A 19,715-nucleotide genomic window follows, 5' to 3' on the forward strand; every position below is an offset into this window, starting at 1 on the left:
TCTTCTGCTGTCAAAACCTATTATTCTACTGTCAACTGATGATGTCAGAAACAATTTCTATAGACTGAGGTCACACGACGGCAAAGACCATCACACACCTGTGGCCCTCAATTTCACTCGGCACAACTTCTCCTAGCAATTAAGGAGAAGGGGATTTCTCTACCATCCATTTTAGGTCTCTCCATTACCAGACACCCCACCTTCAGAAATGGCATCCTCTTCTCCTTCACCCCACACATGTATTTATTTCCTGCTGTAACTAAATTTTTAAATAGCAGGACACAAAATTTTGACACATGCTAAACATAGTTAAAATATACCATTGAGAACAAGTTCACTTGCTCAATTTCCTTAGCATAGGAACCTAACTCTTGAAAAAAACTTTACTGTCTTTTTCAAAAGCTTGCTCAAATATCACCTCCTCACTTAAACACAGTGGCCATCATATTTAAACCTGCAGCACCCCAGCTTTCCCCATCTCTCCTTTCTTGCTGTATTTTTCTCAATAGCAATTATTATGATCTGATGTACTGCACAGTACCATGTACTTATTTGTTTGGTTATTGTGTACTTCCCCCAACAAGAATGTAAGCTTGAAGAGAGGACAGTCTCTTCAATAAATGGTGTTGGGAAAACCAGACAGCCATATGCAAAAGAATGAAACTGGACGACGTCTTATACCGTATACAAAAAGCAACTCAAAATGGATTAAAGACTTGAAACTAAGCACTAAAACCATAAAACTTCTAGAAGAAAACATAGGAGGCAAGCTCCTGGACATCAGTTGTGGGGATGATTTTTTGGACTTAACATCAAAAGCACAGGCAACAAAGGCAAGTAAGCAATGAGACTACATCAAACTGAAAAGCTTCTGCACAGCAAAGGAAACCATCAACACAAATGAAAAGGCAACCTACTGAATGGAAGAAAATATTTGCAAAATCATATGTCTGATAAGTGGTTAATATCCAAAATATAAAATATAAAGAACTCAAACAATTCAATAGCAAAAAAGAAACAATCCAGTTAAAAAATGGGCAGAGGAACTGAGTAAATACTTTGCCAAAGAAGACATACAAATGGCCATCAGGTACATGAGAAGGTGCTCAAGATCACTAATCATCAAGAAAAGCAAATCAAAACCACAGTGAGATATCACCTCATATCTGTTAGGATGGCTATTATCAATAAGACAAGAGGTAACAAGTGTTGGAGAGGATGTGGAGAAAAGAGGATTCTTGCGCACTGTTGGTGGGAACGTAAATTGGTATAGCCACTATGGAAAACAGTATAGATCTTCCTCAAAAAGCGAAAAATAAAACTACCATATGATCCAGCAATCTCATTTATGGGTATATATCCAAAGGAAGTGAAAACAGGATCTCAAAGAGATATCTGCACTTCCATGTTCATTTCAGCATCATTCACAATAGCCAAGATATGGAAACAACCAAGTGTCCATCAATGGATGAATGGATAAAGAAGATTTATTATATATATACAATGGAATATTATCTAGCCATGAGAAAGAAGGAAATCCTACTATTTGCGACAATATAAATGGACCTTGAGGGCAATTATGCTAAGTGAAATAAGTCAGACAGAGAAAGACAAACACTGCATTGTATCATTTATATGTAGAATCTTAAAAAAAGTCAAACTCTTAGAAACAGAGCAGAAGTGTAGCATAGAGAGTAGAGTGTATTTGTCAATTATACCTAAATAAAATTGAAAGGGAAAAAAAAAGAATGTAAGCTTCACAAGGGCAGGGATTTTCATCTGTTTTGTTCACTATTTTATCCCCAGTGTCTGCAACAGTACACAGTACACAGTAGGTATTCATAAATATTTGTTAAATGAACAGTGAGCATTTTTCTCCTAGATACTTCTTAAGCTCCTAGGGGCACGGCTTACACCTTGTGTCCCTTTTCTGGGGCTGCCCCTCGCCATCTCTGATTTTCTGGCCAGTCCACACTATTTCTACCATCTGGACCCACGATAAGCTATTTCCTTTGGCTCCACTTGGCCTCCATCTAAAGAAACAGGGCTTTTCCTGTTGGAACACAGATACAGTCCCATTTTGGCTCACTGAGAGTCTAGCCCTAAAATATCCATTTTTCTCTCCACTGCCAGATTCTGACAGAGATTCTTTCTAAGACCTGGGCACTGTAATCTAGTGCATTTGAGGTTCTATCTGCCAGTGCCTTTCCTGTCTGCCCATGGATTCACACCACCTCACCCGGATCCTATTGGCTCTGCACAGAATGAATCTAGCTCTCCTCTATATTACCCATTTCGGAACTACATAATTCAGCAGTTTATAAATTTATGAATTTAACATTTACTCTGCATCCCTCGCACGTGCTGGCCTCTTTGATACACCATGTTTCATTTAAAGGCCACCCCTACAAAGATGTCCTGCAAAGTCAGCATGAGCTTCCACTAAAAAAAGAAAAACAAAAAACTAGTCTTAGTGCAATAGTTACATTACAACTAAAAACCTTGGATACTGAGTCTCAGGGAAGAAAACAGGTGAATTCCCTAATTTCTCCAATCCCCCAAACCATTTCATAAACACTTTGAGTGAAGAGGACCCAAATTCTGCCATTGCTGGGGTAATGGTACTTGTAAATGTATTTATTCAATTAATTTGTCATAAAGTTGATCTCCTATTTTTAGCACTATCCCTTGAATTAAAATAACTTGGATTGGCGGGCTAGACACCCTATGTGAAAAGGACAAAAATAAAATGAACAGAGAAACTGATATTCTTCATAAACTTAACAGTTCTTTTCCTGATGTGGTATATAGTAATTCTGACACAATATAACCCATAACCATTGCACAACCTCAAACTCATGAAGCCTAAAATACAGGTCAACTTGTAATCTGAGGGTTTCATGACATGTTCATTTCAGTGGGTTTCAACAGGCCGTTCTTTCTTTGTAAATGCAGAGTGAGGAAAGCACCACATCAGCTTCAAGGAGCACTATAAATAATTAACTGCTAACACGTTGCAGTCAGACAGCAAATGCAGGCTGTCTATCACTGAACCACATCCCCGAGAGAAAGGAAGAGGCCAGAACCTTCATACCTTAAAGTCACAACAGAAGAACTACAGAAAATTACTTGGCTCCAGAAAAAAAGAAAAAAACATGTAAGTACACCAACACTGTTGTTTTAAAATGACCTCTATTTAATCAGGGAGACAGGTTAGCACAGTGGAGAGAGAATAAGCCCAGAGCCTGATTTCTGGGTTTCAGTCATGTCTCTACATTAAATTGCTCTGTGGTCTCAGATAATTTGTTTTAACTTTCTGTGCTTCCATCTTCCCACTTGTACAGTAAGGACATAATGACACCTGCCTCATAGGATACCGGAGAGAACTGAATAATTGTACAGGTAAAGCATTTAGAACAGGGCCTGATATACAGTAATAATCAATCAAGTTGTTATTAATACTATGATGTGACTGCAGCCTACTTTAATTCTAGTCCCTTCATCCCCCACCCATTGGGAGAGTAGGCTGTCAGCATCCTCAATTATTCAAGGCCACAGCCCCAAAAATAGGGGGAAAAAAAGAGCCTTGTAGGCACTGAGGGACTCAACTACTCCGAAATGTGAGCCTTGACCCCATAATCCTGACAAGAGCCATTTTCTGGTCCTCAATCCAGAGATACAGGTGGAAATTTGACTTTCTCACCAGTATTGGGTTCATTCATTCATTCCTTCCTTCAACAAAATTTTACGGAGCACCTCCCACGTGAAAGGCATTAAGGATACAACAGAGCAAAAGACAAAGGCCCAGCTCTTGGGAACCCTGCATTTTTACAAGAAGAGATATGTAATAGATGGATCCAAAAGCTGAGTAAATAATATATTTACTTTTAGTGGAAAAGAAAATACAAGCTAGAAAAGTGTGAATTTGCTAGTTTAATTGAACCATGCAAAATCGTATGAAGCATCTACCGGTACATACCTAGCATAAAGCCTCAAAGGATGCTAAACAGGAAAAAGAGTGAGGTTTTCTTTCAAATTCTTTCTTTTCTTTTCCGAAAGCATGTAACATGGCCCTTACCCTCCAGGAACGTCGGCTTTTTGGAGAGAAGACCAAATATTCACATACAAAAGAATTTAATCTGGTATCAATGACACTTCATCTCTATGTACAATGTGTCCTAACAAATACATGACGGAGGTAATAAATGCTTGTGGGGCATCAGGAAGTGATAGCAATATACTATTTATAAAGTGTTCAAACATTTCCACAGCACTTTCCCGTGTATTTTCTCAAGTGAGACCCCAGAATATTGTGAATTAAATTTGAGCGCTATCACCATTACCTGTTTTCAGATGAGGAAACTGAGGATCTGTGAGGCAGAAGGTTGTCCGAAGGAGAGAGAAAATACTTTGTGGCAGAGGTTACATATCTGAGGTGAGTCTTAAAGGATTAGAAGAAAGAAAAAAAATGTACGAAGTGCACCCAGCCTCAATGTATTCATCTATTAAATGCAAGTAACTTTAATGTACCATGCAAGACTGTTGTAAGGATTAGAAAAATCACATGCAAAAGTGACCAATAAAAAGCAACTATTGTTATTTTAGTAAGCAAACAACATAATTACTGAATTAATTAATGCATTATTTAGTTTGGAATAGCTCTCCATGCCTAAGAGTCTGGGGACAGAAACACTAGGACCTGGAAGACAGTTAAGAGAAATCAAATGCTAAAGACCACCTTTATACACAAAAAACCACCATCAGTTCTGCCTAGTGCTGGTGACCCTGTGCTTAGGAAAGAAGGAGAACACAGTCCATGGGTCTCTGGCTTCCCTATTTGACATGGCTCCTGGCTCCCAGAGCCCAGAAATCAGCTACATTAGGATACACAGGTCTTTGAATTATGGCTTAGGAACTCAACGACAGATCTTAAAGAATTATTTCTACATAAAAAATTAATTCTAACTTCCAAATAACCCACTGGTAAAAGAACTCTTAGAGCCCACCACCCACAAGCCAGTAACTGTACATAGTGAGACATGAGATTAGAGAAAAGAAGAGAGGATTTAGAGCACCTTGGGCACAGAGTGTGAAGTGATTCAGCTGGAACCTCTCCAACAGTGATGAGCAGGGAGCCATTCAGGGTCTCGAGCAGAGGCGTCAAAATACTAAATTTAAGTATGGGAAATTTAATCGGAGAGGTTATGCAGGGCCGATTGTAAGAGGAAGAAAACAGGGTGGGAAACCAGTTAGGAGCTAACAGATTAGTTAAGGCCTGGGGCCCTGAGTGCCCAAGAATGGATTTTAGTAACACAAAAAGGAAGCGGATCAACAGGAATAGTTCAAAGAAAGAGCACAAAGACTTGGCAGCAGATTGAATATAGGGGATAAAAGTGAGGAAAGCATTAGGACTAAATTCTGACTTCTCAATCAAGTGACAATAGAACCCCAGAAACACTGACAGGGCTGAGAAAATCAATATCATTCTGGGTGAGTTTAAAGTAAATGCAATATATCCAAGTAACTATGTCCCAAAGACTGTTGTGAGGGTGAGCTCGAATTGCTGGTTATTATGAGGACAGAGGTAAAACAAATATTCAAATACAAGTTTCTGCTTAATAATAGCCTTAGTGTTGATTAATTACAATTGAAGACGCTAATGTATCTCTAAAAGGCTTAGCTCAAGGTTTAAAAGCCTCATTCAGATGTTATACTTTACATAAGTTAGATCAATGCAAAAGAAATAAAACCAGAATGCTTAGATGACAATGAGGGACTATCACCAAATCTGCTTTGGAAAACTTCATTTTTCCCCTATAGGAAAAGTAATGTATCTTTTAGAGTTCACATTTCGATTGTAAATAAGATCCAACACCATGCAAAAATTAATTTGCAAAGCTGCAAAAAGATGAGGAAAATCAAACGACTCTAAATTTTACAGTTAAAATTTAATTTATAACGACATTAGTCAATGCAATGTTCTCATATGGGAAAATTCATGCTACTCAAACAACAGGGAATGGCCGCTTTACACTTTCTCCCACTGAAATCTAAGAATTCTTGATCTGTTTCTTGGTTTCACACCTATGCCTTCTGCAATAAGAAAGATAAATTTTCTTCAGAAAATTATCCATGTTCTTATGAGCAGCTTTAGAAGACAAAGCTGATGGTTAGGGGAAATGATTAGAACCCACCATCTTTATTAACTAGAAAGCTGGTCCTTTAAAGCTCCTTAGATAATTCTTCCCATGGTGAGCCTCTGCCTGTATGTCTACTTCCCAACGGACACAACCTAACATGACGTAGCACTCTTTAAAAGAAACCTCCCTCTTCTAATTATGATTAGTTCTGCACTATGCTGCTCTCTCAGATGACAGACATCTGCTTAAGGAACAACTGAAAACAAATCACTTTTCTTCCAGAGGTCAAGAGAGAAGTAACTACTAAGCAAATTTCAAAACACCTTAGTATACAACTTCATTTCCAAAAGCAGGAAATTTTGTTTAGAAGATACAGGGAGTAGCAGACGACAAACACATTAACCAAGCGTTTGATACCAGTTCAACACAAGGTTGATATGAGGGACGCCATACTGTAGAAAAGAAACCCCATAGTAACTTTGAATGACCTCTGACTGACTAACCCAGCTGGACATGCACCCGCCAGGAGATGGACCTGCTCCGTAGATCTTATGACCCCTGCTTGTGATGCACCTCCCAGCTGCAATAAGGCAATAACTTTCTTCTGTTGAGTTCCTCAGTAATGTGATGACACCCAGACAGAGCGTCTATGCTGACAGCGGTCATCAATGACAATTTAAAGATCTGGTGTGGCGACCCCCAGTCTGTAACACCAGAGGGTCAACATTCCCAATCCCCTCCTCTAGAACCCACTGGCCTGTATGACTGCTTCAAGATTCTGCACCCCTCCTTAAGATGGTTCTTTAGGATGCTGGTCCACCATCTTCTGATTTGCTAGCTTATCACTTAATAAAATGCCCTTTCTCTGCCCCCATCTTGCCTCTTGACGATTGGCTTTTGTCTTGTGGCAAGCAGATGGTGCCCTTTTGCATGGTAACAGGTTTTTATTTAAAATACTTTTGCTAAAGAACCTGGAGGCGAATGTCAATTTACTAAACCTCACCTAAGGGGCAAGTACTGAAAGCATGCATTGTCAAAAAATTTTTACAGACTAGAAATGCACCCTAGGATTTTCACTTGCTAGAGTGGATATTAAATCCGATAAGAATAACCAGCATCCTTGTTTAACCTTTCAAATTCCAAAAAAAATACCCACCTACACACACTTGCTCAATTATACTATGCTTCAAACTCCATGTGTGTTTTACTATATAAATGAGGAAAACAAAGGGGGAAAAAAACTATATTTATGGTCAAGACTCCACAAGGCCGGTCAGCATTGAGATGAAGAAAGCCATCACCAAATTCTTGACTAAAGATCCCTCCTCAGTGGATTTCCACTGTGTCTACTGCTAAGAGAGAGCATTCATAAGTCATCACTCAGGGTTTGTCATACACAATCACAACCCAATGCTTAGCCTACTCGGCCGGAGCATGACAGTAAAATGACTAAGACGACCAGAAAAGTCCCTCCTATACACCCTGCCAGGAAAAGCTCCATGACTTCACAGAGAGTCTGGGGCAATGAGCTGCCCCTCACTCCCTCTTCCCAGATGGAAAAGTTATCAGAAAATGAAATCTTTCCTCCAGGCTGCCGCCTTTAGGAAAAGGCTCTTCTCCCCGCAATTTTATTAAATGATACGTTAGGATCCACAACATAAAAACAGTCCACCTGTAAACTTGGAAAAGGGATATATACAAATAGAAAGAAATAATTTTAAGTTCCAAAAGTTGTTAATTTTAAAGACTGAGTCCAACAGTGTTTTCAAGATGCTGATTTAGCTTTAAATCACTGAATATGCAAATAGATAAAGAAGAGGAAATAATTAAGATTTGATTTAACTCTTTTTAGTTCTTTAAACTAAATAAGGTTTTTAACTCAATTATTTAAACTTTTCTTTGTAGATGTGAATAGATAAGTCACAAAAGAAAAAACTGAAGTCATTAATAATTACATATTGGAAAACAAATTAAAACAAAAATAAGATATAATTTGTTATCCATTAAAATGTCAACTTTGAAAAATAACAGTCCTCAGAAGTGACTGTGCGTGAGGCCACGACCCACACGCCGCTGACAGGGCAGCTCTCTACACGGCTGGCTGGCACCTGGACATGCTCACACCCCCCTTGACTCAGTGATCCGTCTCTAGGGCTCTACCTAAGGAAAGGAGCAGAGAAACTGGCAAAGATTTATGAAAAAAGATACTCATCACAACATTATTCATAATAGAAAGCAGTCTGAAAGCAAATAAATTTCCAACAATGAAGGAATAGTTCAATTATGGTGTATTCACATTGTAAAATACTATGGAGCCATTAAAAGCATATTTTTAACATTTGGCATGGGAACCTGTTCACCATGATAAAATGTTAAGTATAATCAAATAATGTTATATACACAATATAATTAAATTGTGTTTATAAACACATACAGAAAAAAAGATTTTTTTTCAATAGTTATAGATAGAGGGATTACAAATAATTTTCTTTTCCTCTCTTTTTGTATTTTTTTAGATTTTCTACAAATAGCATATATAATCAGAAAAAATATATACTAAAGTATATACCTTTGATATGAAAGGATATTTCCAACTATCTATCGCAATAAACAGTCATCCCTGAGGGCACATTAGTTAGTTGCAAGGAAGAGAAATCCTCTCTGATAAACTAAAACAGAAAGGAGCTTCACTGAAAAGATGCAGGGTAGCTCATAAAATAAAACAAAGAGGAAAAACAATGAGTCAAAGCTACTCTTGGTTACTAGTAGCCACCAGGATCTATCCACCCAGACATTTGCCCTCTCTCCATCGTGTTGCTCAGGACTGAGTCCTGGGAGAGAGAATCCTATGGGTCTACGCAGAAGAAGAAAAGGCATGCAGGCCAGCAATTCCACTCAGACTGAAGGAGGTAGGGGAAAAGAGAGTCCTCAAAAAGGAGGAAGTGAGTTGGTACCAGAAGAAAAGGAAATGAATACTGGACAAAAACAAAGGAAAAAGAAAAAAATCACTGAAAAAATGGCAGACTCTGAAATATGTAATGAGAGAAGAACATAGGACAGCGGACAGCATGTGTGGGAGGAACGACGGCCACATCTTTACTCATTTATCTCAATAGCTGATGGTAGACTATGCTGAGTTGAGTCTCTTACTGGAATGATATCCATTGGCATAGATATCGATTTTTTAAAACACTGATCTATACTTTTTAAATGCTATTAAATTAAGAAGAGTAAAACTTAATTTCTAGAATCAATTTTAAATATCACGCCAGATTAGGAAAATGGAAAACAAAACTTCATATATTTGCAATAGCTTGTAAAATTCTAACCTATGTTTCAGTAAACACACATGAAGTTCCATGGTCGATCCAAGTGTTTAAAAAAAAAAGAAAAACTCTCTGCTTTGATATCAAACATTGCTGGTGGTTTGCTTGTCTATTAATAAACATTGATGGTTTCTGCGAGGGTAGTGGAATCAATTCATGTTAGAGTCATTTCTTTTGAAAGATATTAAACTTTTATTCCCTGTACCTCCTTGGGGAGTAAGATGGTTTTTTCTTTTGCATGGAACACATGCCAAAACATTATCTTCAGCTAAAGCTGCAGATAATTACCAATTGTTGGTAAATGGAATTCAGATATTTAAGAATTCTGCATTATTTTGTGGTGACTGGAGCATATTTGTGTGGGAAAGTCTTCCTTGCAAAACAAACCACAAAACATGCGCCCCTAGTTACTGACTGTCAAAAGCTGCTAGAAAAGACAACCAACTCTATTTAAACACAATTGTTTATTCCATAAAACACCAGAGGCCATAACTATAAGCACAAGTAATTGTGGCAGGTACTCCTATACCCCACAGAACACACTTTTTTTAAGCCTTAATGCTCCTCTCTTCCAATGCCCACTGCCACGACCGTACGAACCCAAGTTCACGTCATATCACATCTAAACCATCACTTCTTAATAGGCCGTTCTGAGCCTCGTATTCTCCCCCAGACGGTCAATCCATCTATTCCCTCCCTGCAGCACTTTTTCAATGACAACACTTCCAATTAAGTAAATAACATAATTAAAGGGCCATGATGGGAGCAAACCACGGGGCAGGGCTGGGACCAAGCTGAGGTCGGGTGAGCAGGCCAGGCCTCTCACAGGCAGTGGCATTTAGCTGATTACGCTGGGACCTGAAGTGAGCAGGTGGGGGCAGAGGTGGGGATGGCATGGATTTGAGTGGTGGCTCCTGGGGTCAGGGTGGAGAGGAGAGCGTGGATTTTTGAGTCGCTTTCTTTCTACTTGCTTAAATAGCCCCAAAGTTCCATACAAACTTTCTCCAATGCAAAGATCCATTCTGCTACCCATAAAAATGCTTAGCGTACCCAGCATTGCCCATACCATTCATTCTCTCCACCTACTCCAGCTTCAGGGCCCAGGGACCACTCTCTTCTGCAAGAACACCCAGCCAGAAGGCAACATTCCTACCACTGAATTCCAGCGGCCTTCTGCGTATCATTCATGTCACCTGCACCTCACAATGCCTCGTCGTCTAATCATGAAGATTCATGTCTTCTCTTGCCAGACTAGAAACTCTTTGAGGACAATTACTGTTTCCCTTACATGTTACATCCTCCACAAAACAGTAAACGTTTAGTAAATATTTTTCAGATGAATGAATGGATGGGGTTAACTGCTCCAAAGAGAAAAGAAGCATGGAAAAGGACCAAACCCACAAGATGAATACATGCTGACTTTCTTTAGAATTAGCCAGCCATCCAAAAAGGACTGACTGAGTAAAGTGCCAGCCCTGTGTGCAAAACACAAGATAAGGCCTTTGCTATAGTCTAGAAAGAAAAGCAAGTCAACCGACATGAAAGAAATGGAGGACAACTGCCTTCCACGCTACAAGGTCTAAGCGCAGAAGTCAGTGAGCTCGCTGCGGGGGACGACCACAGGGACTACAGCCTTTAAGAGAAGCCTGCTGGAGAAATGGAACCGGGCGCTGAAAGACAGAAGAGGCCCTTGGAATATGGCATGAATTCTAGGCCAAAGAAAGAGTCTTATTAAAAAGTGAGGAAAGATAGGAATGAGCTTTCACTGCCTTCGCCTGGTCCAAACCACGATCACGTGTCCTCCAAACAAATAACTGCCTCCTTCCTGCTTTCATCCTTGGCTTCTTGCCATCTATTCTCAACACAGCAACTAGAGTGATTCTGTTCAAATGTAAGCCAGGTTATTTGTTGTCTACCCAAACTCTCCAGTGGCCCTCATTTCACTCAGAGTAAAAGCCAAAACATTTACAATGGTCTACGAGGACCCACACGATCTGATCCCCTGTCCTCTCTGATCTCATCTACCACTACAGCCATCCATGCTTATGCTGCCCTAGTCCCACAGCTGTTCCTAGAAGGCACCGGCCACACTACCACAGGGCCTTTGCATCTGCTGTTTCTTCTGCCTCAGCTCTTCTCTTCAATATCCACATGACTCACTCTGCTGCCTCTTCACATTTTTACCAAATGCTACCCTCTCACTGGGACCCTCCCTGACCACTGTATGTAAAATTTCAACTGCCCCAACCCTACCTATCCCTTTTCCCTGCTTTATTTTTCCTCCATAGCACTCACATCCACACAGTATAGTTTATTAGTGTCACTCTAGTATCTCTCCCCACTAGAATGTACCCTTCATGCAGAGTTGGAATGACAGACAGACGTCCCCTCTAAGTTGACAACCATATTTAGATGGTTTTCTCGGCAGAGCACCCAGAACAATGTCCCCTTCAATTAAATGATCCATTATTATTTTTAACTTTACAAGTGATTTGCCTCTGCAGTAAGATTTCTAACGGAAGGAATTTCACTGGAACAGTGCAGCGGTTGTGGGCAGAAGTTGCAAACATATGGACTAAATTCCAAGGTCTGAGATTACCAGCCAATGCTGACCATGATTACAGAGGTTAAGAAAAGGCGCATGAAAGCAGAAAAAGGGCCAAGGGACGGAATCCACCAATAAGGAATGATCATGTCAGGGAAGGGAGTCACCCATCAGTCTTGATCAGAGGGCCACCCCTGCCTGGCTGTCATTCAAACCATCCTTCTCCAGTGCCTCCAATGGGTGAGGCTCACTGGGTCCAGCGTATAACAAACAGAACAGACTTCATTCTCAAGGAACTTATAGTCTTAAGTCTAGAAGAAGAATGAACTTAAAATAAGAACTAATAAATCACCCAATTCAAGAGACTCCCAGCGGTATGGAGAATCATCTGGAAGAACCAACAGTCAAACAAACATCAATATGCTGCATGTGGATAAGGAAACAGTTCTGTTCAGTATCATGATCCTGCTTATTGATACCAAGTTCAAGTTTAAATCAAGTATTACAATAAAAAAATGTTTCAATGGGGCCGGCCTGGTGGCGCAGTGGTTAAGTTCGCACTTTCCGCTTCAGCGGCCCAGGGTTTGCCGGTTTGGATCCCGGGTGTGGACATGGCACCGCCTGGCAAGCCATGCTGTGGCAGGCGTCCCACATATAAAGCAGAGGAAGATAGGCATGGATGTTAGCTCAGGACCAGTCTTCCTCAGCAAAAAGAGAAAGGTTGGCAGCAGATGTTAGCTCAGGGCTAATCTTCGTCAAAAAGTAAAAATAAATTTAAAAAAAGATCATTCTTAAAAAAAAAAAAATGTTTTAAGCCTTTCCCAAAAGGAATACCTGCATTTTATAGCACTATAGTTTTCAAGTATTTTTTGAGGAAGAAGAGATCCTTTTTATCTCAGTATTCATTATCCAGCTCCTCTCTACTAAGGAGCTGAAGAAGAAAGCAAAACATCATAAAACAACGAAGTGAAGACTTTTAAAATGAGTCCCCATTCAACCACATCTCACAGGCACTGAGAGAGTTGATGCCTGCCAGTCACATCTCTGACTGTTAGTCACTCACTGAATTTCAGATGTTTCAACAATCAATTGAGTGCACAGAGAAAGTGCATGAACTAGGAAGATTCAGGAATTCATAAAAGTCAATGAAAGATTTTGAAGACCTAGTTGAATCACATGCAAAACCACTGACTGATAAGGATCTGGCAATGTCAGAATAGCTGACAACTGCAGGAGAATAGATGAAGAGTAATCTGAATATCAGAGGATCAAAGAGAAGCCTTGTGGAAGTGATAGAGCCCTGAAGCAGTTTTTGCAATAGGACTTTCACGACTGTGGTAAGAAAGACAAATAGCATAGTGTGCTGCCATACAATCTCCCTGAAAAAAATTAGCTCCCTCGACCCTCTAGAAACGTCAACACTTCATTTGTTCTTCACTTCATTTGTTCTTCGGTCCTTCTAATAATTAGGCCTTATTTGTGATTGTAATCTGAATTTTGTTGTGTGTAAGCTAAAATAAACTGATTCCTCTAATTTGAACTTTTGTTTGTCAAGATCAAACCCTTTTTTCCCTTATTTACTATGAAATTTGGCTTCCCAATGTAAATGGATTCACTTTAAGAGGCCTGCTTTTCTGGTATCTCCTGTCTATCCTCTGCCCCCTTCCTCACCCCCATGTTGTCTCCACAGCTCCCTCATGATGGAAATGTTAGCTATAGGTCTGATTTCCAGACGAGGGCACCAAGCTGAGACCTACACTCAGGTCTTTTTGTGTGTGTGTCTGAGAAATATTGGCCCTAAGCTAACATCTGTTGCCAATCTTCCTCTTTTTGCTTGAGGAAAATTGTCCTTGAGCTAACATCTGTGCCAATCTGCCCCTAACTTATACATGGGGCACCACCCCAGCATGGCCCGATGAGCACCATGTATGTCCGCACCCAGGATCTGAACCCGTGACCCCTGGGCCGCTGAAGTGGAGCACACAAACCCAACCACCACACCACCGGGCCAGCCCATGTTCAGGTCTTTAAAGTCAGCTTCTCTTCCCATATGCCACAGCTCCTTGTGGCTTCTATAAGCCCCAAGATCTGACTGGGTTACTAAGACCACATCATGTGGTACCTTGGCTTATCCATAAAATTGGGGGGGGGAGGGATGAAATGATCTATTTACAGGGTTTACAGTCAATGCCTTAACTATGGGCACCAAGCAGGCTTCCACTGCCAAAGCAGGGCTCCAGAGCTACCCTACCTGCTTGCTTTCTCTCAGCCTCCTCGTTCCCACTTCTGGTCCACCTACCGTAAGCTTTGCAGACATAGAAAGTCATTATTTATTTATTTCTTGTATGCCATAGATTTACTATAAGTCAACTTTATAAGCTCCTAACATTGTTGAGGAGCAGCAATTTCCCTCTCTCGAGACAGTCTCCCTGGACTCTGACAAACTTTGTAATGTGCAGGCATAATAAAGAGGCCCGAAGGAGTGGCTTTGAGGACAGAAGCCCTTCCAGAGCAGGAGTCAGTAAAAATCACATCCTTCTTGCCCTTCTCCTCTCACCTGGCTATTTTTGAAAAGGGTAATGAATACACCTTTAGAGAGTTCCTTGAGCAAGTACATGAAGGTTTGTACACAGAAATCCTGCAGTGAGCTGAGAAGTGAAGTTCTGCCTCCCATATCAATGCTGGGGTTGGTTTCCATGGCATTTGCGTACATGTTAAAAGGAAGACAGTGATGGCCTCTTAGCCTAAAGATACAGGGAAAAAGGAGGAAATTGGTGACGCTAAGTCTGGGAACCTTGCCTGCCTAAAGTACCAGCTTCCTCCCACCCAAATGCACTGATGCATAAACCAGTCCTGGGGGCACCCTAACGGCTCTCCAGCTAACTTCAGAACCACACGTGGTAATTCCTCACACAAAGCAGCTTGGTCGTCTCCACCTCTTTCCTTTCCCACTAGTTTCGCCAGATATCTAGTGCAGTAAAAGAAACATGGCAACTATTCATGGAAAGTGGAACAAATGAGAACACCATGGATGAAGCAAGGTTTGAAATCTGGTGGAATGATTTCTATAGAATAGACAATTCTTTTTTTTTTAAAGATTTTATTTTTTTCCTTTTTCTCCCCAAAGCCCCCTGGTACATAGTTGTATATTCTTTGTTGTGTGTCCTTCTAGTTGTGGCATGTGGGACGCCACCTCAGCGTGGTTTGATAAGCAGTGCCATGTCCGCGCCCAGGATTGGAACCAACGAAACACTGGGCCGCCTGCAGCGGAGCGCACGAACTTAACCACTCAGCCACAGGGCCAGCCCCAGAATAGACAATTGTTACAAAATTGATAGAACTACTTTATTTAGATCACATATCAGATAAAGTTATATGACTATAAGTAAAATTGCCACTTTCTTTCCAAAGATGCTGAAAATTTTTCATTTGTTTCAATGAGTCAAATTATTTTCACTCATAAAATTTCGAGAAATTGGGTTTCTGCTCCCAAATTCAATATACAACAAGAAGCAGCATTTTAATTAATAGATTAAAATCTATTCAAAGAAAGAAATACATTCAATTTATAAATAAAATTAAATATTTGTTTTTGTTTAGAATAACACTATTCAATTTAGAAAGATACCATGGCCTTTAATAATAGTTTCAAACAAATTAAAATCTCATTTAAGTGCAGATCAATTATAACTGTTTATAATTGGGGGAAAATATCAAAACACCTGCACTTATCCATTACCTCATTAATCCAATTATGTTTTTTAAACGAAGGATCACAGTGTAAACCAAAAACTCACTCTTCACAATACTCAGCCCTTCTCTCATGATGCATGAGTAACCGGGATAAAGAAGAGATTTGGAATCACAAGTACCAGCGTTTCTCCTGTCCTCCTCTGAGACGAGTGCTCCCCTGCTGCTTTCTGGAGGTCTGTGGACGCTGGTGGTCAGCCAGCCTTTGACCAAGAGACTGCGGCTCCAGCCTCACTCCAGGGAGCCAAAGACAAGGCCCACGCCTGGGCTCTTCTGGCACCTTCTCTTTTGGTTAGGAAAGTTGGGTTGCATTTCTGTCACAGACTTTAAGAATCCTAGATAACAAACTAGCTACATCCCACCATTTCGTGTACAAAACCTAGACAATTGGTTAAGCAAGGAGGAAAAACTGAAAAATCCAAAGAATCTGAGTTGACCTAAGAAACATGGTGCTTAGCCCAAGAGAGGCAGTAGAAGAAAGATAGAAAAGACTAGGGTCAGGGGTGGACAGAGGGGAATAGAAGACATTGGTCAAAGGGTACAAACTTCCAGTTACAAGATGAATAAGTCCTGGGGAGCTAATGTACACAGGGTGATTATAGTTAATAATATTGTACATATATTTGAAAGTTGCCAAGAGAGGAGATCTTAAACGTTCTCACCACAAAAGAAAAAAATGGTAATCATGTGATGTGATGGAGGTATTAGCTAACACTGTGGTGATGACATTTTGCAATACATAAGGGCATCAAACCAACACGTTGTACATCTTGAATTTATGCAATGTTATATGCCAATTATGTCTCAATAAAGCTAGGAAAAAAGAGAAAGACCAAAAGAAAAAGACTGTGGAGATTAGGTAAGGAGAGTACTTTTTCTGGGAGATTGGGGTTAGGAAGAAGGAAGATGGAAGAAGCAGCTATCAGGAATACGACAACCAGAGAATGTGTTCAACTACCATTTTCTAGACCCCAAACCAAATCTACTGATCCTAATACATCCATGGGGCGGAGTCCAGACATCACATTTTTAACATGTTCCCCAGTTGATGTTGGTGAACGCTAAACTTTGAGGACTGTTGACATAAGAAATTAACAGTGAATATCTCCATATACTCCCAAGTTAGACCCACTAACATAGATACTATCTTCCCAAGTATACCCGTTTATTAAACTAATTTTAAATGAACCAAAAGTCCCCTGAGAGACTTCAATCTTTCTAATATTTTTCAATTCTATTTTCCATAAAATTTAGAGTGACATAATTATTTAAACTTAATAAAAGTTAAATAACTCAGCATTTTATTTATCCCCATCCTTCTTCAAAACAAATTTGCATGGCATGTTGCAGTACGACATTCAACAAGCCGAAGAGAAGTCAGTGAGGAAAGTAAGAGGAAGAAAGACAAGGATAAAGTGCATACCCAGAACACACGCCATTCTGTGCCGCTCTCATTCTAGAAACACACCATTAACTTGTCTCTGAACTTTCTAGCATCCCAACCAAAGAGTTATAAGAGTCACAGGCCGGGTCCACATGTCCACAAGATGAACACAAGTGGTTTTCGGGTGATGATGATGCGGGGTCAGTGAGCCAAGGAGTCGAAAGAAAGATTTCTTGGACTCTCAAGATCTGGCAGTAATGCTCTTTTATTTAGAGAATAGTATGGAATAGCATGGGGACAGGACCCATGGGCAGGCAGAGCTGGTGCGTGGGGACAGGGCCCATGGGCAGTCAGAGCTCCTGCTGCTGCCCCGAGTTGAGGGTTAGGGCTAATTTTATAAGGCATGGGTATGTGAATCATTTCTTTACAAGACAAAGGAAAGAACATGAAAAAAAGTTAAAATGGTATCAGTGCAGGTGGGGTCTGGTCGTTGGGTGAGCCCATGACTTTTAGACAAGAATCAAATCGGATTAAGTAAAGGTCAGAAGCCACCACCCTAAATCAGTTACATGAGATTGCCAGACAGCAACCAACTTAAGTTCTTGCCTTCCCCATTAAGAGTTTCTAGGGATAAGGTCATCTCTCTTCTTCCTGGTACAGAGAGGGAGGCACGTTTTACAGACAGAGATTTACCTTACAAATGTAAATGTGTCCCAACAAGGGCAAGTTCCATTCCCCAGAGCCTCCCTCCCTGTCCCAGTTTATCAAAAGCAATCAGCCCCAAACAGTCCCGATGCCAAAGAGACATATCTTGGGGTGGCCAATTTCAGGTCCCTACAAGGTCATCCCCCCTTCTTTCACAAATGCAAATATCTCTCAAAGAGCAAGCAAATTCCAATCTTCGGAGCTTGCTTCTCATCTGCAGTTTTTTAAAATTAACCAGCCTAAAAATCCTCATCAATGAGACCTGAGAGAATTTTCTCTTATTAGTCTTTCTGATGTAGGAAGTATTAATCTGCAATCTTATATCTACATCAAGCACAACAATGTTGTTGTATTACCATTTTGATGACATCTCATTGGCTTAACACAAATAGCACCAATTCAGGAACATTCATACATAGGTCTATAACGGTCTACAGTATACTGTCTACTATAAAAACTACCAGCCACGTGTGGTTGTTAAGCATCCAAAATGTGCCTTGTCCAAATTGAGATAGGCTGTAAGCATAAAATGCACACCAGATTTTAAAGCCTTAGTATTCACAATAAAAGTAAAATATCTCATTAAAAAGTTTTATATTGATTACAAATCGAAATGATGCTTCAGATATATTAGGTTAAATAAAATAAATTATTAAAATTAATCTCATGTGTTCTTTTTCAATATGGCTACTAAAAAAACTAACAGGAGTGCCTCATTATATTTCTAGGGGAACAGCACTGGTCTAGCCGCTACACTCCAGCTCAACTCAAGGGTAAAATTTAGACTTCAATCTTAGATCCTAAAGCAATGGCTGGACTTCATATTTTTTAAACAAATCCTTGTGAATAGAATTTCCCATATATGAGTTTCCTGCAAGAATTTGGCAACAGAGAGCCAGCCTTGATGGCCTAGAGGTTACAGTTCGGTGCACTCAGTTTTGGTAGCTCAGGGTTCAGTTCCCAGGCGCAGAACCACACCACTCCTCTGTCAGTAGCCATGCTGTGGCAGCGGCTCACATAGAAGAACTAGAAGGACTTACAACTAGAATATGCAACTAAGCACTGGGGCTTTGGGGAGAAAAAAAAAAGAGAGGAAGATTGGCAACAGATGTGAGCTCAGGCTGACTCTTTCCCAGGAAAAAAAAAAGAAAAAGAACTTGGCAACAGAAATTTCAAGATAATGTCCACTAATGGAAATCTGACCTTCAATATTTGACACAAGTGACTAAGGGCAGAGCCACTGGGAGGGGTCTCACCCTTTTATGAACGTGAAGGCAGCTGACCAGTACGTATGCCTACACAAAAAGCCACTCCTCTTCTGCGTGGAGGTGGGTGAAGAGATCATTTCTGGGCAAGATCTTCCACAGAAAACAATCTGGGCCTTGTCTATGCATGGCCAAATGAGTTGATGAGGATTATTTTAGGCTGGTTACTTTTAAAACTGCAGATGAGAAGGGGGCTGGTTACTTTTAATAAAAGCAACTCTGAGGAGTGGAGTTTGCTTGCCCTTTGTTGGGAAACATTTACATTTGTAAGGGAAATCTCCATCTGTAAAGATGCCTCCCTCTCTGTGCCAGGAAGAAGGGGGATGACCTTATCTCTAGAAACTCTTAATCGATGCCAAAGGCAAGAACTTAAGTTGTTTACTGTCTGTCAACCTCATGTAACTGACCTTCCCCCCCCCCCAACATCCTCCTTTGTCTTTAGCTGAAGATAATATTTAAGCGGTAACTTCTGCTATTTATTCAATCTAGTTTGATTCTTATCTAAAAGTTATAGGACCACCCAATAACCAGAACCCTACAGGCACTGATAGCATTTTAACAACTCGGTTTACATATTCTTTCCTTTGTCTTGTAAAGAGA

General features: G+C 40.3%; 1 protein-coding gene across 4 annotated transcripts in view; it reads right to left on the reverse strand.

Moving 5' to 3' along the window:
* The window catches only part of HECW2 (HECT, C2 and WW domain containing E3 ubiquitin protein ligase 2), a 373,452-nt gene that overhangs the window by 219,386 nt on the left and 134,351 nt on the right, over window positions 1-19,715 (reverse strand). The gene's annotated exons all lie outside the window — the stretch shown is intronic.

Source organism: Equus przewalskii, chromosome 17 (genome assembly GCF_037783145.1).
Source record: "Equus przewalskii isolate Varuska chromosome 17, EquPr2, whole genome shotgun sequence".
NCBI classification, from domain to species: Eukaryota; Metazoa; Chordata; class Mammalia; order Perissodactyla; family Equidae; genus Equus; species Equus przewalskii.